This window comes from Panthera onca, chromosome B2 (genome assembly GCF_046562875.1).
Source record: "Panthera onca isolate mPanOnc1 chromosome B2, mPanOnc1 haplotype 2, whole genome shotgun sequence".
Taxonomy (NCBI): domain Eukaryota; kingdom Metazoa; phylum Chordata; class Mammalia; order Carnivora; family Felidae; genus Panthera; species Panthera onca.
This window is the reverse complement of record NC_138343.1, coordinates 140,531,059-140,554,058: the sequence shown is the minus strand read 5'-3', so window position 1 is coordinate 140,554,058 and position 23,000 is coordinate 140,531,059. Positions and strand designations below refer to the sequence as shown.

The following is a 23,000-nucleotide window of genomic DNA, read 5'->3' as shown; positions in this document are numbered from 1 at the left end:
GGCTACTCACTGATGCAACCATTCACTTTTGGTGGAGATAAGACCATGTGCTGCCCCCATTTAAACTAGGGAACGAGTGGCCGGGAGATACCCAGGGAGACGCCACGGGTGCTCTGGCCATTCCTCCCCTCCTCATCATGGCTATTGCCAGAGAACCCCAAGATAAGCAGAGTGCAAACAGCGTGCACATCACAAGCGCCCTACGGGAATGGACAAAGGTAGTACAAGATGTGAGGCCCTCGGTGCAACAGAGGTACCTGTGAGGTACCCCACAATCTGGGCACGTGCAAATTAAGTCACTGGCCTGACAGTTCACAGTAGTTGAGACGTTACTGGTTAGTTGTTTACTCTATCCCCTCAAGCTCCCTTCTCACTCCCAGGTCCCCAGTCTGTAACGAGTGGATGTACAGCTAAAGCTTGGGGCAGTAATCCCTCCACCTTCAGCCCAGTACATGTTCTACAAATCTGAATTTTCCACAGATCAGACTTTTCTAGAGTGGGCAAGGAGGAAATAGATAAAAATATTAGCTGTAATTTTCTCTGTGGAATGGAAGCCAGTGTTTTAATCATGTATCATCATTTTTACTACCGTTATGCCGAGTTGTTCCCTTCGAAAATGGTAGCTCTGGCCTTTAGAAAAAAGTTGATTGCAGGGGCACCTGGGTGGCTCAGTCGGTTAAGAGTCCAACTTTGGCTCAAGTCATGATCTCAGGGTTTGTGAGTTTGAGCCCTGCGTCGGGCTCTGTGCTGACAGCTCAGAGCCTGGAACCTGCTTGGATTCTGTGTCTCATTCTGTCTCTGCCCCTCCCCCACTTGTGCTCTGTCTCTGTCTCTCAAAAATAAATATTTAAAACACTGCAGTACCACCCCATAGAGGTGTTACAAACACAACTAGGTAAGGGGGTGAGAGGAGGGTCAGGGTGGCTGATAAAACCCACCCTAAATCCATGACCTCCTAGGGTAGATGCGTCATTCAAATGAAAATTGTGTAACTCTGAAAGTAAGGGCAAGAAAGCCCCCCTTGGTCTCTTCCCTACCAGTGTGAGTCTTGACTAGATCAAAGACAAAGCCTTCCCAGTAAAGGAAATTTGGCAGAAAATGATAAAAACTGACAGAAAAAAATCATAGGAGGTAAGAATACTAATATCAGAAAATTACTCAGTGCAATGGGACAGCTCATCTCAGGATCAAAGTCAGAAACGTTGTTTTGGCTTTGCTTTAGTAAGTGTTATCAGTTCCCACTGGCTGATCCAAAGTGAAAGGGGAGGACACGATCACATTTCTGCGATGATTTGGACACTATCATGACGTTTAAGTATGAGTTCTCTTGCAGAATGAAGTTTTGCAACAATGTGCAGACGTTTAACTTTTATTATCAATATGGTTCATGTGTTCAGGCTACAAAAAGTAAATGCAATTAAACACAATATGTGTGTAAAAGTTTTAATAATAGAAGAAGAGCAACTCAAGACATGGTAGTTTTGTACAGCTATAAAAAGGAAAACTTTTAAGGTATAGGAAGCTGAATATTGAAGTAAATTAACAAACAGTAAAGAGCCAATGTTAATATAAACACAGGAGTTAACTGAGACCGTGAGTGTCGGTTAAATGGCAAATGATCCATTACAACCAATGTTTAAACATGTGTCAATTAAATACAAGCAGACAGCCTTGCAATTCGAGTTTAAAGGTTTCTTTCACTTCTTGCAGATTCATATATAGTCTTTTCAAACATGAGCATTTTCTCTGAACGTAAAACCCTTCCTTTACACTCTATAAACAAACACTATAAATAAGACTTTGCCAATTAAGTTTATCAGAGCAGGTATGGTATTCCACTCAATTTAGAAATAAGACAATCCAACAAGTATTATCCATTTCAAATCATCTGGGTAATTTTTACAAAACCACAACACCGTATTCTCACTGCTTTCTGCTTCTCTTTTCTTCAAGGACTATCAATAAAACATATGCTATGGGCTGCTCTTATGAGCCACAGTCTGAAAATTTTTCAAAATGTTTAAAATATACAGAATATTTCTTTCCAGAAGAACTTTAAATACAGAGCAATGTTTAATAATAACCTCCCATTATTGAAAATGAAAAGTCTTCAGTCACAAAAAAACCAGTCTCTTCCTGAAATACACTCAGTTTAGCCTGAGCAAAATGTTCTGATTTCCTTCTAGTTCTACAGTGAAGCCTCACCACAACTGCCTCTACCTGCACCACCCACCCATTCCCGCCCCGCCACTTCCCCCCAAGCACTCACAAGGGAGGTGCTTCTCCTCACTTGACTCTTGTTTCCCAGTAACATGGAGTCATTCCAGTACACGCCCCACCCCCAAAAAATTTCCTAAAAAGCAAGTACACACCTAACAGGTCCAAGGAGATCCAAACCCCAATTTGGAAAATAACCACTTTGGAGCATTTCCCATTCACCCAGCATGTTTTTTCTTACAGAGTGATGTTCAGGTACCTTAAAAGAGCACCGTGGAACAAAAGGAAGGATCTGAGAATTCTATTTTGAAAAGAGAATTAAGGAGAAATTTGAGAAGACCTGGGGAAGTTGGAAAGAGAATTTGTTTCAATGACTCTCAAGCTGATAGTGCCTATCATGACTTATTCCTACTTCCGAGGGTTGGTCATGCTACTTTTGAGGTACAACCATGCTATCCCTTTTCCTGTCTCTAAGCTTCTGCCCTGATACATGAAGAGATGACCGGCTAATCCCCAGCTGCCCTGAGCCCTCCTCCCAACTCCAGCCTGTGTCTTGTCTGCAACCATGTGAGAAATGCCTAGCAAAACCTCACCCCTCCCAAATTCCTGACCTACAAGAAATGGCAGAGCTCATAAAATAAGTGTTTTAATTAAATGAAGTTTTAAGCGGTTTGTTATAGAAACAATATTACTAACAATGTATGCAGATGGCAAAGCGCATGGCGGATGAAAAACACTTAGCGAGACAAGAAAAGCTTATGCTAAATGTCTGAGGGGCATAGGAAATAGGGTATCAGTAAGGAACAAACCAAGATAGCCTGGAAAGCTCAAGAATTGGGATCACTAGACAAATCAACAGAATTAACTCAAGTGCTCAGGGCTCACAGGGTGGGGAGGGCGTGTGATGGCAACACGCCATGAGAGTAAGTACTGAACACTGACTCCTTAAGCCTCCTTCTTTAATTCAGTTCCACTACCTCAGCAGCCACAATTAAACCCCACCCGCCAATTCTGCAAGCAGAAGACTACAGGCACTTTCTCTGGAAAAAATAAACTACTCTAGAGAAAAGATTCTCTTTTCTTTTCTGTTCTTTTTTTTTTTTTTTACTTTGTTTGTTTGTTTGTTTATTTATTTATTTTGAGGCAGAGACAGAGAGAGACAGAGAATCCCAAGCAGTCTCCTCACTGTCAGCACAGAGCCCGACCTGGGGCTCAAACTCACCAACTGTGAGATCATGACCTGATCCCAAGTCAAGGGCCGGACGGATGCTCAACTGACTGAGCCACTCAGGCATCCCTAGAGAAAAGACTTTCAGATAGGGACCCCAGGGAGTCCCCAGTGAGAAAGTGGCTGGAAATATGATGACCCTAAGGAGGTGCCTACCAGTCCACAAGCCCAGCTCATAAGGAGAGCTTCCAATCAGCACTGCAGTGCTTTACCCTTTGAACACTTCTGAGGAACAAGAAGTGCTTCTGGCATAAGAAAGATTACAAAAGGTAAAAAGAGTAATTTAGAAGAAACAGATAATGCAAGAAACTGAGATAATGCAAGAAATAGGAAAAAAAATGTTAAGTAACACTTTCAGAGCAGGACAAAAAGGCGTTACATCCATGAAATAAAGAATGTTATAAAAAAAAGGAACAAGGTACCAAAAAGGTCCACTTTGAAATAAAAAATGAAGAGAAAAATAAAATAGTAAGAGGTTGGAAGGTAAAGTCAAAGTTACCTCTTGGAAAACAATAAAGGAATGGAAAAATTAGTAGAGGACAGAAAAGAATCAATCCCGTATCCAAATCTAACTAATAGGAGTTTTGAGATTAGGATAAAGGGATGGGCAACTAACTAGGAGGCTCAGCTGGTTAAGCATCCAACTTTGGCTCAGGTCATGATCTCATGGTTCCTGAGTTCGAGCCCCATGACCGGCTTGCTGCTGTCAGCACAGCCTCTACTTCGGATCCTCTGGCCCCTTCTCTCTTTGCCCCACCCCTGCTTGCTCTCTCTCTCTGAAAAATAAAATAAATATTAAGAAAAAAAAAAGAATACATGGAAAGAAAGGAATTATCAAATAAATATTACAAGATAATTGCCCAGAAATTAAAAACAGTACAAACTTAGTGCCCAGAATGAACAGAAGACCCACAGAAACACATGGTATTATTTTAGAACGTGGGTGAAAATCCTTATAGCTCCCAGGGAATAAGGGGGAGCAGGTCACATAGAAAAGAAGGGCCACTCATCAAAATGGTATCTTATTTCTCAACAGCTACATGAAGCATTTAAATGCAGGAATATTAGAAGTTAGGTTTCATTTATTTTTTAACTCTTAGAGAAAATGATTTCCATCCTAGATAACTCTGTCTAGTCTCATCAAACTATTTAAAGGCTATAGTAAAGCTATTTTTAAAACTGTAAGGTCAAAAAAATTTACATCCCAAGCACACTTTCTCATGATGCTACTGAAGGATGTGCACAATCAAATGACAAGTGATTAAAAAACAGGGGTGCCTCGGTGCTGTCGGTTGAGCATCCATCCGACTTCAGTTCACGTCATGATCTCACGGTTCATGGGTTTGAGCCCTGTGTTGGGCTCTGTGCTGACAGCCCAGAGCTGGGAGCCTGCTTCGGATTCTGTGTCCCACCCCACACACCGCCCCCCCCCCCGCCTCTCCCCCACTCCCACTCTATCTCTGTCTCTCAAAAATGAAAAAAAACATCTGGGGTGCCTGGGTGGCTCAGTCGGTTGGGCATCCGACTTTGGCTCAGGTCATGATCTCGTGGTCCGTGAGTTCGAGCCCCGCGTCGGGCTCTGGGCTGACAGCTCAGAGCCTGGAGCCTGTTTCGGATTCTGTGTCTCCCTCTCTCTCTGACCCTCCCCTGCTCATGCTCTGTCTCTCTCTGTCTCAAAAATAAGTAAAACGTTAAAAAAAATTTTAAAACTTAAAAAAGAAAACAGAATATCCATATGTATAATGGAAAGACCCAGAAAAATAATGAATGAGCATTCCAGGAGATAGCTATATACATCTAAGGTAACAATCACTCCAAATGGGGGTAAGAGGCTCTGAAAATCCAGAAAATATGTCTCTTAGGAAAAAAAGTACAATTGAAGAAAATTATCTGGCAGGTGTGAAAGTATGAAAAACTATGTTATAGCTTTGCTGCTGGAGGGTACAACCCTAGAAAGACCTAAGATAGATAGATAGTAAAAACAATAAAACAAAACCACGAGAAAAAAATGAGGCAAACTTGAACTCCAGGCAAAACTAAAAGTTATCTAAGAAAGGAAATATAATTATTGTATAGTACAATACTTATCTTAGTAGTGAACAATACTTAAAAAGAAGTAATAGTGAAAACAGTAATCTGGTCTTAACAGAAAGTTAAATATGTTTACCCACGGAGAATGGGGAAGAGAAGGAATGAGAAGGTTTACAACAGCTATTGTCCTCATCTACTCAAGTCATTAAATAATTCCAAATTGAAGGATTTAGAAGATAGTATATATTGGTGATCATATAAACGTACCTATACATTCTTAAAAGAAATACAGATATTACAAGAACTTTTCATTTGATTTTGCGACATCACCTATAGTTACACATTTCTAGATTTGGTCTGTTTTTGAAACCTTAGACTACCTGGGTTACAATTTATCCTAGGAGAAAGGGACATATATGGTGCCTATACCTCATTTTTGTTTCCTAAGGCTTGATTCTCTATACTTGGCATGAAGAAGGGCAGGGACTCTTCATTGCTTGATTTCAATTAACTGGCCATTAATCACCTCCATTCCTCACTTTACTACCACCCCTCAGAAAACAAACCACCTGCCCTGTCCAGGCCCCGCTAATGTGAATCTGTGGGCGCTCTCAGAGACTAATGGCGCTCTCCAACAGTCAGGACAGCACTGGCGTCACACACAGGATTAACGAGGGACAACGCCCGTTTAGAACCTTGCAGGTTTCTGCTAGGTCATTAACTGAGCAAACACAACAGTGGTTTCACTCAACTGCCAGGATGACAGAGATCTATACTGAAATAGAAGTATCGAAATAAACACTGAATAGATTTACCATGAAGTTGTTCCTTCCAGGGAATGAAAAGGATTTAAATTTTGAGATCCTCCTTAAACCAATGAAAGAGGTTTTCTCTAAAAGCATCAACCAACCATTCCTCTCTATCGTGAGCGCTCATTGTTGTCTCAAGCGAAAACCTCAGCTCGTGGTACACTGAAAGCCACCGCCCCTTCTCCACCTGCTGGCCCCGCGTCTGGCGTTGGCGCCTCTAGCGTCCTGAAGGCCTTCCCTTGCCTCCCATGCTCACTGGGTCGCCTACGGGGCCTCGGCTAACAGCACAGAATCTGTCACATGGCACCGTTTCGTGGAGGACCTTTACCCCTCAACCAGACTCCTCCTCCTCAGGGGAAAGCGCCGTGAATTTCTTCGCCGCATCTCCAATAATAACCAGCACCCTGCCTGGCAAAGAATCTCAGTAATTCTCTTCCGGATATACTGATCAAATTACAACAATGCCATAATTACGGATCTAAGCATGGCAAGAAATTCTGATGAGGGTTTGATGAGAAATACTCAACTTTTACAGGCATTTTCTTTAGACTCTTTTTTAACCGAGGTGGTAGAAGACAAAGGCCACACTGCAATCGACGTTTAAAAGGAAGAACCAACCGACTAAAAATAATCCATGTTTGTACTTCATGCAAATCGCTGATGCTCCTGGACCGTTGCCAAGCTGAAATTCAGGTGGAGCAAGCAGCAATTTCCAATACCCTCAGCAGCAAAGAAAGTGAGCAGCGCCACCCTGTCCTCCCCACCTCCCACACCTGTCACCGGGGTACGTCGTTTCTACCCGTGGCAGGATACGGAGAGTTTGCAGCGGAGTCAGTGTGCCTCACAGCACATTCTGGATAACGGGAACAGGATTCAAGGGAACCTGACCCAGGAAGCATAAAAGTTTCCAAATCGGCATTTCAGCAGTTACTGTCGATAGGTCTTTTATTACAATGTGATAACAAGATAGAATTGTCTTTGCAAAGTTGGGGTTCCTGTCAGCTGAGAATTTTCACATGACTCTGTAAAGCAGACAAATATGGAAACAGAACTACAAAACAGAAAAGCAAAACTCTTAAGTAATAATCAGGTAACATCAACACCACTAGTACCTTCAGGTCAGGATCACTTGCTTTACAAACTGAGATTTAAGCACTGAAGACATTTAAATCTTCTTTCATTCATTAAGCAATTCAACAGCATTAAAAAAAGAGTATCTTGCTTGTAACCTAAAAAATGTAAATGTACTACCACGTACACTTGAGTCAGCGGCCATCTGGAGGGAAAATGGGGAGAAATGTGGAACAAACAGAATAACAGTTTGATTCTATTACAAGGAAGCCCAAGAAAATATGTAGCTAGAGAAAGTAATATATCACATTTAAATATATCCTACTGGAAGGTAGAACTTGTGATTCGGGAAAGGCAATGGTTCTCTTTTAGACTAACAAAGCCCAAAAATTACGTTCTGTTTTGAATTCTACTAATGAAGATGCCCCTACCGTGGCATTAAGTAGGACTTTAAGTAAAGGTCCACGTAACAAAACAGCACAGCGAAAATCCCTTTTTCATGACGACACACAACAGTTTCTAATAATTTTTATCGCAGGAAAACAAAGTGTTTTCCTGGTGTTGAGATGGATTCTATACCACATACTGGGACTTCCATGTTACTTTATTTAAAGACTACCCCAAAATGATGTCTAGGAAATGTTTATACAGTAAAACTCAAAGGCAGTAAAATTTATGGAAGAAATACCAGTTGTGAAGAAATCTGTATTTTCCCTATCTTGATCCCTAGATCCCTATCGAGCCTATTGTTACAAGTTCATTTCTTTCACAGGTACTGCATTTACTTTCCGCTTAAAGCAAAACAAAACAAACAAAAAACAAGAAAACGTGGACAAAGCATGTAACGCAACAATTTCAAGACACTGAACACCAGGCAAAAAGGACAGTGGTCCCTGAGAGACGAAAACAAGGGGAACCCTGTGCCTGCAGAGTCTACTACCTAGAGTGAGTTTCCAAGCCACTGTGCCAGGTGAAGAAAAGCAGGCAGAGTCTGGACATCTGTCCCTAAGTTGAGGAAATGGAGCTGGGGGTCCACAAAGGCTAAGAGGGTGGTGTTCTCGGGGAAGGACAAGAAGAAAGCTTCACAGTAAGGGCTCGGGACACTAGCGGTCTCCCCTCGGGCACTGGGCAGAGTAATGTTCACCCCAAGTGAGTGAAAGAACAATCTAAAGATGGAGAAAGAACAAAAGAAATGGAAGGAATAATTCTCGGAGCTCACACAGAAGATTTGCTATTCAAACCAGTCAGAGGGGGAAAACTGCATGTAACACTTGGAAGGAATGTGCCTCAAAAGTGGAACAAAAACTAGTGCTAACCAATGCCTGGGTCCCACAACCAAAGCTTAAAAGTAAGGCCCAAAAGGATCAGGCTGTTTCCAAGTAACATAACTTGGTCCAGCATCAGAGCTCATGGATGTTTATACAAATACACATGTACGCACACCCAACACTCAACAAGGGAAAGCTTACAATGTCTGGCACCTAATTGAAAATTACCAGAAATGAAAAGAAGCAGGAAAAGTGACCCAAAATAAAAGGAGAAAAAAAAAAAAAAAACAATTGAAATACACATAAAAATGACAAAGATGATGGAATTGGTAGAATATTTGGGCAGTTATAAATGTATTCCAACTGTTTAAAAAGGTCGAGAAAAATGTACATCTTAGAGATATGGACATGAAAACTATGTGAAATAATCAAACTGAACTTCTAGAGATGAAAATTACAATGTCTGATGCCAAAAATACATTGGATGTATTTAATGGTAGATTAAAACAATACAGAAGACTAGAAATCTAAAATTGAAGACATGACACAGAGAGAACAAACAAAGAAGGGCGCCTGGGTGGCTCAGCTGGTTAAGCTTCCGACTTCGGCTCAGGTCATGATCTCGAGCTTCGTGAGTTCGAGCCCAGTGTTGGGCTCTGCTGTCAGTGCAGGGCCCACTTCAGAGCCTGTCTCCCTCTCTCTCTGCCCCACCCCTGCTTGGTGCCCTCTCTCTCTCTCAAAAATAAAACAAACGTAAAAAAAAAAAAAAAAAGGAAAAGAAAAAAAAAAAACAAAACACAGAGAAACAAGCTGCCAGGAGACCGAATATATATGGACTCAAATGCTGCAAAAGGGGAGAGGGTGGAGGTACAGAAAAAATATGTGAAGAAGCAAAGGCTGAAAATTTTCCAAATCCGATAAACTATAAATCCACAGATCCAAAGTGGCCAACAAACTCCAAGCAAAAGCCACACAGAGAAAAACTACAGCCATACAGATGACTAGTCATACTGTAATTAAATTGCCTAAAACCAATGATAGAGAAAATCTTAAAAGGAACCAGAAAAAAACCAGTATTACAGAAAGAACAATGAGATAAGAATGACTTCTTGTCAGAAACACTGAAAACCAGAAGACAGTGGAGCAGTATCTTTAAAAAGCACTGAAAGAAAAATACTGTCAAACTAAAGTTGTACATTCACCGAAAACATCTTTAAAAAATGAAGTTATCATACATTTCACATGAAAGAGCCCAAGTGATTTAAAAAATGGTAAACCGAACTTCAAAATTAAAGAATTTTTTGTTTGTTTCGGAAGACACCGTAAAGAAAGGGAAAAGATAAGCCACAAATTGTGAGAAAATATCTGCCAAAGACGTGTATCCAGGATATAAAAACAACTCTTAAAATTCAGTTAGAAGACAGAACCGCCCAATTTTAAACTGAGCAGAAGATCTGAATGGACTTCTCACCCAAGAAGGTATACAAATGGGCGATGTACACATGAAAGAAAGCTCCCTGTCATCCGCTTTTAGGGAAATGCAAACTGAAACCCCAGTCACATCCATAAGGGTGGCGACAACGAAGGGACAGAAGACGCAGGAAGATGTGAGGAGGCAGAGAGGATCACCTCTGGAAGGAAAGTAAAATGGTGCAGCCACTTTGGAAAAAAACCGGCAGGTTCTTAAACTGTTAGAAAGAAATGTACCACATGTCCCAGCAAAATTCCACTAGTAGGTGACTACTCAAAAGAAATGAATTGGGTGCCTGGCTGGGCTCAGTGGGTGGAGTGTGCAACCCTTGATCTCAGAGTTGTGAGTTCGAGCCCCATGCTGGGTGTGGAGATTACTTAACAATAAAACCTTAAAAAACAAAACAAAAAACACCAAGAAATGGAAACATAGGTCTACAGAAAGACTAACAAATGACAATTCCTGGCAGAACTAGTCATAATAACCAAAAGGTGAAACAACCCAAATGTCCATCAAGTGGTAGATAAATCAAATGTATAGCAGGTAATTAAAACTATGACAATAGCAAAGAGGCCCAGAGGGGAGAAGAGGAAGCCGAAGGCAGGCGGTGATAAGGGAGAAATGTGTATCTGAAACCCTAAAACAACACAACAACCAATACTAATAAATGCCACTAAAAAATGCCACTGTTCCAGGGGACGTCACTCTCTCAGTTAAAACATACTGGCCAAGACCCTGGGGCGCCTGGGTGGCTCAGTCGGTTAAGTGTCCGACTTCGGCTCAGGTCACGATCTCGCGGTCCGTGAGTTCGAGCCCCGCGTCGGGCTCTGTGCTGACCGCTCAGAGCCTGGAGCCTGCTTTGGATTCTGTGTCTCCCTCTCTCTCTGCCCCTCCCCTGTTCATGCTCTGTCTCTGTCTGTCTCAAAAATAAATAAACGTTAAAAAAAATTTTTTTTTAATAAAAATAAAAATAAAATAAAATAAAATAAAACATACTGGCCCGTATCTAACAGAGGGTAAGCTCAAAGAGATTTTTCTTTTTTTTTTTTTTTTATAATTTTTTTAACGTTTTTTTATTTATTTTTGAGACAGAGAGAGACAGAGCATGAACAGGGGAGGGGCAGAGAGAGAGGGAGACACAGAATCGGAAGGAGGCTCCAGGCTCTGAGCCATCAGCCCAGAGCCCGACGCGGGGCTTGAACTCACGGACCGCGAGATTGTGACCTGAGCTGAAGTCAGATGCTTAACAGACTGAGCCACCCAGGCGCCCCTCAAAGAGATTTTTCTATGTGCTTTCACTTGGCTTTTTAACCACGTGAATTTCACTGACATAGTAACATTATGTCTTGTGTGAAGAAGATGGCAGAAAAAAGTATTTGGGGTTGTTTTTTGTTCAGTGTTGTGAGGTTTCCGAAGAACGATTTAACCTTTATCCTTTCTGATCTTCAGCACAATTACAACACTTTCCTCTCCACCTCCACACAATTAGCTTTTCATGTACAGTAACCAAACAAGATTATTTACTAGAAAACTCTTTGATAACCGTAACTCAGTGTGCTTTAAAATGTGGTATGCTGCAAAAAGAGTCAATAATGCTTCCCTTGTGAGAAACTGAGACGTATGAGTAATGATTCTAGAACTCATATGGCTTTGTTATTACAAGGTTTATAAGGCTAAAACTCCCAGAAGAGTTGACAGGATTTAAAATCCCGAACTGTCGTCAATCTGAACTGATTTAGACTGCACATCTTTATTCAGATTAGAAAATAAAACGTACACCGATGTTACTAAAATATATCCATAGTAAAAGCTCAAAATTCAGAACTCCGCTGCAGTTTTGACTTCACTCCTCCCCATGTTCTGGGCTTTTTGTTCTTCTAAAACCCTGGGCATTGTCAAACCCTGAATGGATAAAATAATTTTTTCAAGTCAGGCACCCTTTGGGAAATCACATCTAAATTAGCCCAGCAAAATGTTGTAGAAAAATGTTCCATGAGGAAAAACTTTTGAGATACAGACAGAATCTCTGTTCTGGTCAAAAAAGAACTAACCAGGACAGTGAAGAAATCTGGGGGTTGGAAAAACAACAAAAAGACATAGACTACATCATACTTTTCATCATAACCACAAATACATATTCCCTCTGCTTTTCTATATGTAATAAGGGTAAAATACGTCACTAAGTGGCTATGGAAATCTGAAAATAGATACGATGGGGGCACCTGAGTGGCTCAATCAGTTATGCGTTCCACTCTTGATTTTCAGCTCAGGTCATGATCTCGTGCTTCCTGAGACTGAGCCCCCATGTGGGGCTCTGCACTCTACACATGGGATTGATTCCCTCTCTCCCTCTCTCTCTGCCCCTCTCCCACTCCTGCGCTCTCTCTCTCTCTCAAAATAAATAAATAAACCTTAAAAACAAACAAATAAACAAAATATCATGTTTTAACTACTGATATAAACTAGTAAATCAAACTGAACCAAAAATAAATGGACTGGGGCGGGGGGGCATTCATTCAAGACAAACAAGTAGAATGATTCTGAAGAGTTAAAAATGTGAACTAAATGGGGCACCTGGGTGGCTCAGTCGGTTAAGCATCCGACTTTGGCTCAGGTCATGACCTCACTGTTCGTGGGTTCAAGCCCCGCATTGGGCTCTGTAGTGACAGCTCAGAGCCTGGAGCCTGCTTCAGATTCTGTGGCTCCCTCTCTCTCTACCTTCCCTGACTCACTCTTTCTCTTTCTCTTTCTCTCTCTCTCTCTCTCTCTCTCTCTCTCTCTCTCTCACACACACACACACACACACACACACACACACACAAAAATAAACATTAAAAAAATGTAAACTAAATGGAACATTCTTTATTAATTTCATGTGCCTCTAGCTTCTATTTAATATGGGAATTTTGCAATGCTTAAAAAACGGAGTTCCTTTTAAATCAACCATAAAAAAATTGGTTTCACTGCATAAAAATAAAAATACACATGCAGTTAGATGAGCAACTTAGATATTCACTAATAAACTTACATATCCTATTAAAATTCATTTTAAAATAATTTATAGGAAACAATAAAGCACAGAATTTGAGAACCAGAAAGGATATTAAAGCACATTTAGTTGGCTCTTTATTACATTAACTTACAAACTACATTTTCCCAACACTGTTCAAAAGCTCCTGATGGGTCAAGAGAAGGGTCTATATTCTGTGCTGTCCAGTAAGACTGCCACCAACCACATGTAGCTACTTAAATTTAAATCCATTAAAATTAGGTAAAATGTAAACTTCAGCTCCTCAGTCACACTACCCCACTTCCAGAGCTCAGAGCCACAGGGACCAGCTGGCTACTACCCCGCACAGCATCAAGGGAGACTAAACTTTTCACTTGCAAAAGAGAATGTGAGACTGTTACAACATGCAATTGTAATGGATGCCCGTGAAATAAAGTATCACTTACTTCTATGGTTTTCTATTTAGTCTCTTTAAAAGAAACAAAATATTTTTAAAAATCCTGAAAGTTTCAAGTGCCTTTTTTTTTAGTGGAATTTTGTTTATATTTATTTATTTTTGAGAGAGAAACAGAGCATGAACAGGGGAGGAGCAGAGAGAGGGGGACACAGAAACTGAAGCAGGCTCCAAGCTCTGAGCTGTCCACACAGAGCCCGACGCGGGGCTCGAACTCGTCAATCACGAAATTGTGACCTGAGCCGAAGTCAGATGCTCAACCACCTGAGCCACCCAGGCGCCCCTTTTAATGGAATTTTTTACCAGAATTCCTAGGCTAACCTTTTTGGTGGCTACTTTGTTGGAAGCGCATCTGTCTTTAAGAGAAGCATCTCTGAATTGTAACCAATTCCATTCCTAATTTCTATAGGTTCCTTGGGCTGAGAGCCAACTGAATGTGACTTGACTCTGTAATTCAAGTGCTCACCTGAATCCAAGGAGAGAGTGAGTGTCCAACAGGAAAGGCAGAACAAAGACAGCCTCCTATTTTAATAAACACTAACGGGTAAGAGAAGCATGTCCATTTAGAGTTCTGATTTCAAAATGTGCTGCCCAAGTTTATGTTAATGTTAATAACACTAATAATGTTAATCTTCCACTGGCAGCGAAGGAAAAATTCTTCATCAAGGTTACATGATATCATCAAAATAAATATTCTTAATAAAGTAGACTTGCACAATTTTATACTCAGAGGCAAACCTGAGGGCACTACGTGAAGCGGGTAGCCCTCCCTCATTCACTGGTGCTGTAACACTGAGCAGACCCTGGGCTCCCCTGGCCCTCTGGCCGCCCCCACCCTTTGTCCCACCATCTACAAAATAAAGGTACCAGCCTAGCCCATTTACTTCTTATTTCTGATTGTCAGTCCCCCAGACATCATAAGTGTTTTAATAAACATTTGAGAACTGCTGTTGTCAACTACACAGATACTAAGCTAGCATTCCTTCTAGAATTTCAATCTTACAATTTTCATTTAGGAATTTGAGAGAAACTTCCCCATCAAGTAAATAAAGAGGATTGTTTTAGGCGTTTTAGGTACTATTAAAACAATTTTAAACTTCAGAACTATATGAACCAAGGAATGTAAATCTTTCCTAACCCAAGCCCACTCTGGGTAGAATTCTCAGATGACACCCAAGATTCCCAGCTTGTGGTGTGCATATCCTGTGTAATCCTCTCCCCATGATGCAGACAGGGCCTTTGAATATGTTGGGATATTACATTCATGATTAAGTTTCATTATGTGGTTATGGTCAGGGACTTTGCAGATAAAACGAAGGTCCCTAACTGGCTTACTTTGAGTTAATCGAAAGTATGATTATCCTAGGTGGGCCTGATCTAATCAGTGGAGGCCTACTTAGAGAGTGCCTGTCAGAGAGAAGCGCCTGGGTGGCTCGGTCAGTTGAGCATCCAACTTCAACTCAGGTGATAATCTCCTCATTTGTGGCTTCCAGCCCTGCATCGGGCTCTCTGCTGTCAGCACAGAGTCTACTTCAGATCCTGTCTCTCTCTCTCTCACTCTCTCTGCTCCTTCCCCACTCACACTCTCTCTCAAAAATAAACAAACATTAAATAAACAAACAAATAAATAAAGGGTCAGAGAGACTGTCTCCAGCTGGCCTTGAAGAATAAGCTGACAGGAGTTCTAGGGCTGCAAGGAAATAAACTCTGCCAACAACCGGATGAGTCCCAGGCCTCATATGAGGTCTCAGCCTCAACTGCCACCTGTCATCAATCTTAGGAGATGCAGAGCAGAGGACTCAGCTATGCCGTGCTTAGATTCTGACCCACGGGCTCCATGAAATAATAAATGAGGACAGTTTTCAGCCTCTATGTTAGTTATAACTTATTACATAGCAACAGAAAACTAACATATTCCCAAGCTCATCCACGGTCTCCTATTTGATGTATCTCATTCAGAAATTTCCTCTGGATACACACATACAAACACACATAGACACTGGCACAGTTCTCTCAACAACTCTGTTACGTCGTGCTGATACATTGTTATCCCCATTTTATTTTATAATTTTTTTATTATCTCCATTTCTCCATTTTAAAGATAAGGAACTTGAAGCTAAATGACATGGGAAAAAAATGACTATGGTAAGGTCATGGTAAGGCATGAATTAGCTCTCTGCATTAATTAGCTCATGTAATCATCTGTAGTACTATATATAGATATAGATACAGATATATATACACTATATATAGTACTACAGATATATACTATAATATATATACGTATGTGTGCATATATATATATATATATATATATGTATTTGATGACATAGCAAATCCTAAGAAGTCGTAATTTTTCCAAGATGACAAAGTAAAAAAGCAGAAACAGAAATGTTTTAATCTGGGTCTATTTAATTCTGAAGCTCAAAAATTCCAACGACTTTCAGTTCTTATTCTCTGATGATTACTCTTAATTAGAAAAAATATCTAGGGGTACTGGGTGGCTCAGTTGGTTAAGCATCTTTTCATTTTGACTCAGGTCATGATCTCATGGTAGTGAGACTGAGCTCCTCGTGGGGCTCCACACTGGGTGTGGGGCACTTAAGATATTCTTTCTCTCTCTCTCTCTCTCTCTCTCTCTCTCTCTCTCTCTCTCCCCCTCCCCCTCCCCGACCCCATCAAAAATTGTTTAAATTAAAAAAAAAAGAAATAAATTTCTAAAGTTCATCAACAGTGAATTTAAGCATGTGTGAAGACAGATGCTAATACATCAGTAAACTCTGTCATTTATATGTATGACAAGCATCAGAGCTCCACTGTCTAAGGAAACCAGCAGCAGAGTGAAAAATCAAGACCCAGAGAAAATTAGAGATCTACACCTTCACACAAAATACAAATGGGGGCAAAATTATTTTATTCCACTAGAGTTTCTGAAGTAGGCAAGCCGGTGGTCAAAGCAAGGCTGAGAGAGAACCAGTCAGCTTAAGCAAGACATAAGTATGTCACACGACACGGGGACAAAAGCAAAATCCATCAAGGAAGCTAATGTTGGTGACTAATCCCCAAAATTTGGCACTATTAATGAAATATGATTAAAATAGTTTAGAACACATTGTTAATATTCCAAAACTTAAAATATCTTAGCAGACTTACCAAGCAATCGTGATTAAAATAGTAAAGTGTATTTCATGTGTTACAGAATAAAATGTAAGACATTTTTTAAACCAAAAGTAATGTTCTAAAAACTTAAAGCTTTTATTCCGAGTAATTAAATACAAAATTCTATAGAATGTCTACATTCTGTGTAGTTTGCTAATCGACACTGAGAAGGCAAACATTAATTTTCTTCACAAAGTTTGAATTGCTTTAACGTAGAATTGGTTTGTCTGATACCAGTCTACAAAGAAAGGAATTACGGAAAAAAAATGAGCAAGACAGAAGAAAACGAAATTGAAATTACTGAGCCTTCTAACTTATCGGATATTGTCTTTTCTTTAGAAAACAAGGATATAACTCTGAAGTATGCTGTCAAACTCCTATTCCAATAAATGTTCCAGAGAGTAAGTTCCCCCGGCCACATAAAGCTCACATACGTTAAGTCACGCATCTAAAGACGGACTAATAGTTATAAAACTAGTGTCAGTGGAATAAAGCTGAATAGGCTTCATCAACGTGGCTTTTGGGTAACTACTATATATACAGTAATTGTATTATTTATGAGGCCTTACATTTTTCTTCCTGACACCTCTTTTCAATAAATGCAGGAAAGTCACCATGCAAACCATGTGAATTCAGCAGCTTAAACCAAGCTCATTCAGACTACATTCCTTTCTCCAGGTGGTTATCTTAAAACATGTACCAGCACTCACAGGGACAGTCTACAGTATAGTTCCAACACCACCCACTCTTGGGCTGGAAAGGGATGTGATTTTAGCCAAGACCGACAAACTTATTCTAAACACAGAGTTGCATTCATAGTAAATATCTTCTGGATAATGCGGTTAACACACAAACACACAAATAAAACCAACTGAGATATTAATAGTGGGGTATGATTTCACTCACCATCCATTCTTTAAATAATTTACAACTAACTTATATTAATCAAGTTCATCTCTAAAGTCAAGTTGTTTGGAACCTGACGTCCATTTTCCAGAAAGATACTAAACTGAAATTACATTTCCCAGCCTATAAACAGATTCAGTGATGCCGGAAGCTGACTATTCTTTACAGCAGCGCTTCCCCTAGAGCGAAGGTCACCAGCTTCACGCTGAGGGCCCGCTCTCCAGGTGTGCGGACTCTCCTCACACGTGGTAAGAGATGTAGTCCCAAGATGCTCCCATCCCCTCCCCTCACTCCAAGCGGCCGGCACAGAGCCGCAAGCCAGAACAACCAGGCACAACAAGAACGAGCTACCCCTCACTAGGATGCTGTGCAGTGTGCATGATCTCAAGCAATCCCGGCAATAACCCATAAAGTAGGAACTTTTACTCCCGTTTTCGGCAAAACAACCAGGTGAAAAGATGCATCGACCGAACCGCTCAGGTCACAAGCCAGAAGTGCTGGTGCAGAGATCCAAACTCAGATCCAACCAACCCTATTCTTACAACTCTACCTGACAACACGGGAAGTGTGAAGAATGTTGAGATCACAGGTAGCCCTCCATTCACAGAGGATATTTCTAAAAACACGCAGAAAACCAAAGAGCGAAAGCTAATCACAAAACGGGTTCCGCACGAGACATGAGGATGTGGATGAGAATGATGGAGGAGGAGAAGAAAGGCTTAATTTGCACTCTGCCTCCTAAAACATAACCTCCAATGAGGATTTATTTTCTTACTAAGGGACAGTGAATAATCAGTTAAGACAAAGAGTTTCTACGTTCATCTTCTCCAAATGTTTCACATCTCTGTATTACATTTTTCAGACATTATTTCTCAGCACTAATGTGCTCACTCACAATTTCCCACTTTGGAGCACCTGGCTGGCTCCGTGGGTACAGCATGCGAGTCCTGATCTCAGAGTCTTGAGTTCAAGCCCCACATTGGGTGGAGAGCTTACTTAAAAAAAAAAAAAAAAAAAAAAAAAAAAAAATCTCAGTTTTGCCCTCATTTTTATAAATGAGGGCAAAATGAGCAAAATATTCAACTGCTCACGCGAACTTACACTTAGTACTAAAACTAAAATACTGGCTACCAAGTAGCATTACCAGGAACATTGGCTTAAAATAATCATTTCCAGGGGTGCCCGACTGGCTCAGTCCGTAGAGCATATGACTCTTGGTCGTGGTCATGAGTTTGTGCCCCTGTTGGATGTAGAGATTACCTGAAAATAAAATCTTGTAAATAAATAAATAAATAAATAAATAAATAACTCACTCATTTCCAGGTAATGAGTAACATCCAGACAAGACGCTGTCTGGCTAACAACATGTGAAAGCACGGCCTTGTGGCATACCAGTCTCCTGCACTCTGTCTGTCCCAGCGACTGGGAACAGACAGGGACTGCGAAAGGTCTTTGTGACCAAAGGTGAAAACAGGGACGGTCCTTTCCCAGGACATAAAGAACAGGAAACAAGTTCAGTGCCCGAAACTCAACATAATTCTGAACTTTGCATACATCTACTACAAAGATTTACTTAACTGAAAAGAAAAATAAATTATGAAACTGAGCTTCCTATGGGATAAATCACAGTTCTTCATGAATCTTATTTCCCCCACTGCCAAAACAGCCACAAGACCCTCCCCCCAATCACATTCATACAGAATTTATATTTCAAATATAGTTGTAAGTTGATGTTGTAAGACAGGATCATTTCAGCTCACTGATCAATTCAAACAATACTAAATACACTAAAAAGTCTAAAGCTTACATTTTTACTACACTAACAATAATGAATAGGACATATGCTTTTACTCAGAAGAGCGGATTGGAAATTTCTATTTCAAATGACATAATAAAGTAAATTCATATTACTATATTTTTAAAGCACTGAAACAAATTTTATGGACAGATATACACACATTTTCTCTCTTCTCCCTCTATTTCTCTTTCTTACTCATCATTCCGAGCAGTGCAAATCAGTCAAAAGAGGGAAGCACCAGGAGGAAAAAAAATCTCATTTCCTAATTAATCATTAACCTGATGGCTGACAGCTGATTTATCTTCATGACTTTTTCATACCTATTTAATGACATTTCCTATAGTGATTCTTGTCTTAGTACTGTGAATATTCTTATCTGAAGAGCATATATGTGTGTGTACATATGCATGTATAAAGCTAATTTGTATTCAGTAACATATCTTCACATGTTCAAATAAAGGTATATTTTGAAAAACAGAATGCTGCGACCCTTTCAAAGTCCCTCAAAAGACTAGGTTCGTATCTCTCTAATGATGGTTGAGATGAAGCCTCTAATCAAGGTAATTAAAAAGACAATATTATCAACACTAGCAAATAGTAAAGACAGAGAAAAGGAAACAGACTAAGATATTAAAAGAGCTAGAAAAAGAGGCTATTAAAAGTTATCAATGTTATACTGTGATAACTTTTTCCCCAAATGGAAGCCACTCTTTCTAAGCATTTTCACCATCAAAATAAGAAGATTAACGAGATTTTCAAATATGCCACCTTTTTTTGTTTTGTTTTGCTTTAGGTTTCAAGGTCTTATTTAAATTCCAGTTAACCAACAGTGTAATAGTAGGTGTAGCATTTAATATCACTCGACACGAGGTGCTCATCACAAGTGCCCTCCTTAATCCCCATCACCCATTCACCCCATCCACCCACCCCTGCCCACCTCTCCCACCAGCAACCCTCAGCATGTTCTCTATAGTTAAGAGTCCATTTTTCGGGTTGCCTCTCTTCTTTTAAAATCTTGGTATGCTATGAACAGCAAGATACCAGTAAAGCAGTGTTTGCCCACTCTCAAGTCTCAATGTGACTTTCAAGTTAAGCAAGAAACAGTTAACTACCATTTGTTTGGCTGAAGGTCTGTCTTGTTGAATGATAAATTAACAGTACAAACACACGGAGATTCATCCCATTTACCGGAAAGAAAATGGGCAGCATATCGTAAATATCTTAGAGATACTTTAAGTCGTGGCACCTGTGTTGAGGCTAGGTATCATCCAGTTCTGCTTGTACCACACCAACAGTAAACAAAATAAAAACAAAGCAGGAAAAAAAAAAAAAGCAAAGCATGTTAATATACAAAGGATACATCCCAGTAATTAAAACAAAAAAAGCATATCTCACCTGTATCTTAAAGACACAAAAAAGTACGTAATCTGGAAAGTTTCAGAACTTAGTCAAGATTACTGCATTTTTGCATGATACGCAATATTCGAAATGTATATTTAATTATGACGTTTGGATAACCAAGCTAACAAAAAATAATTTTACTGTTTACAAACTCCCTCCAAAGAGAATTAGCAAACTATACCTCTAACTTAGGCTCCAAAATTTTTTAACTTTACCTGATATAAAACAGTTGGAAAAGAGGCTATTAGAAGTTATTTATATATTTGTATTACAATAACTTTTCCCCTAAATTGAAACTAAGTTTTTATTTTAAACTCAATAAAAGTTTATTCTAAGCTTTCAACCATGATTAATACATACTCATGAATTGAAGAGCAAATTTCATTTATTCCACTAACCCCTGCTATGCTGGGCAAAACAGCCAGAGAATAATCAACAGTAATTTTTCTTAAACGACACACCCTTTCCAAACTGTTAAGATATAAAGAAGGAAGACTGAGCAAGAAAGGTAGCTACTGCAGAAAAACAAGCCTCATCTAGAGGAACAGAGTATCTCCGTGAAGGCGGAAAACATCAGCCTCACACTCTTAACAGGGGCAAGCCTGGATAAAATTGAGAAATAAACTGTGCCATCACGTGCAAGGAAAGAATCAACAAAGTAATGGCAGGGAAAGCACTGCTGGATTATGTTATTACTTTGGACCTTTAAACAACATTTTAAAAATGAGAAAGTCTCGATTACACTACCTGATTGCAAAGGTAGGGCAGGAGGGAGAGAGCTGAGTTTCAAAACCGCTGCCAACCGATGTCTCCCGCACGGGGACTCTAGTACGTACGTAGATGTATATTCGATGAAAAAACAACTTATGAAATATTCATTTGAAAAGTAATTAAGTCTCGCAACTGAAAAGCTAACCTTTCACAACACAAAAATCTTCATGCAGCTTTGAGATTAACACATTCTATGTCCTCTGGTGCTTATTACAATTTATTTAACACCTCATCTACGTTGATATTTGGACTGTTCAGATATTTTTCATTTCCTACAAACTAAAATAAAAATAACCAAAGAATCATTCTCCCCAAATATCTAAAACAAAACCTTCACAGACCACATACAAAAGATATGAATACAACTTCAGTAAATTTTCCTAAAATATTCATGAAAAAGAAACCTTTTCAGGTAACAGAATCCATACTTCAATTGAGGTTAAGCTGTTTAAAAAGGAGCTTTTTTTTTCCCCCAAAATCAGTAACTCCAAATTTACAATTTTACACACACACACATACAAACACATATACACAACTTCCTATGACCTGAAAATACACATAACACTATGCTACCATAAAAGAATTTAAAACCACAACTCTCTCAAATAATCCTATCCTAATTTTCCCTTCCCTATTTGCCTGTGTGTAGTCCCAACACAGCAACACGAAGAGATTTTTTTTTTTTTTTTGGCCAGGGAAGAAACTAGGGGGATTTTTAGGCTTCAATGGCCAAAACAGCCTATTAGCTTCCATTTGGCTATTAGTCAAATAAGCAGAGTGGTCTCTAAAGTGTCACCAACAGATAGCAATAAATTCTCAAAATGAGACGTAGCACCTGCTTTTTTCATGTGGAAAGGAATGAAAAAAGCTGATTCAGCACATGCAGTATATCCATTCAAGTCACATACTACTGATGTCACAGAGAGCTGTGACAGCTCACAGTCCTCAAGAGCCAAAGGTCACAAGATGAGTTAATAAGGCATACATCTGAGTCTATGACAAGGCCAGGCTTTTTGTTTTTGTTTTTTGGGGTTTTTCTTTTTTTTGGTTTGGAGGAGAAGAGCTGCTGAGGACAACACTCCCCATCACCGTGAGAGTCAAAATGCAGAATCTTAGTGACTGCTTCCAAGAGTGACAGAGATTCAGACACTGAAACAAAAGAGTGGTGTGCAAGGGTCTCTCATTCAAGCGTTCTGAAGGAGCTTCTCTCCATACTTGGCAAGCATGGATTTATTCTAAAGAAACACAAGGAAAACTGTTTCAGAACGCAGATTTATGTCATGCCTAGTTCACTCTATAGATAATCTGTCACCCCTCTCAGACCGCTACCTCATAAGCACATTAAAAATTTCAATTTTCAAAATAAACATGATGCAATTTCTGTAAACAGGGAGAATCTTACATAA

The 23,000-nt window shown here is 39.8% G+C and overlaps 1 protein-coding gene across 15 annotated transcripts in view; it reads right to left on the bottom strand.

The window, feature by feature from the left end:
* The window catches only part of ARID1B (AT-rich interaction domain 1B), a 449,099-nt gene that overhangs the window by 233,585 nt on the left and 192,514 nt on the right, over window positions 1–23,000 (bottom strand). The gene's annotated exons all lie outside the window — the stretch shown is intronic.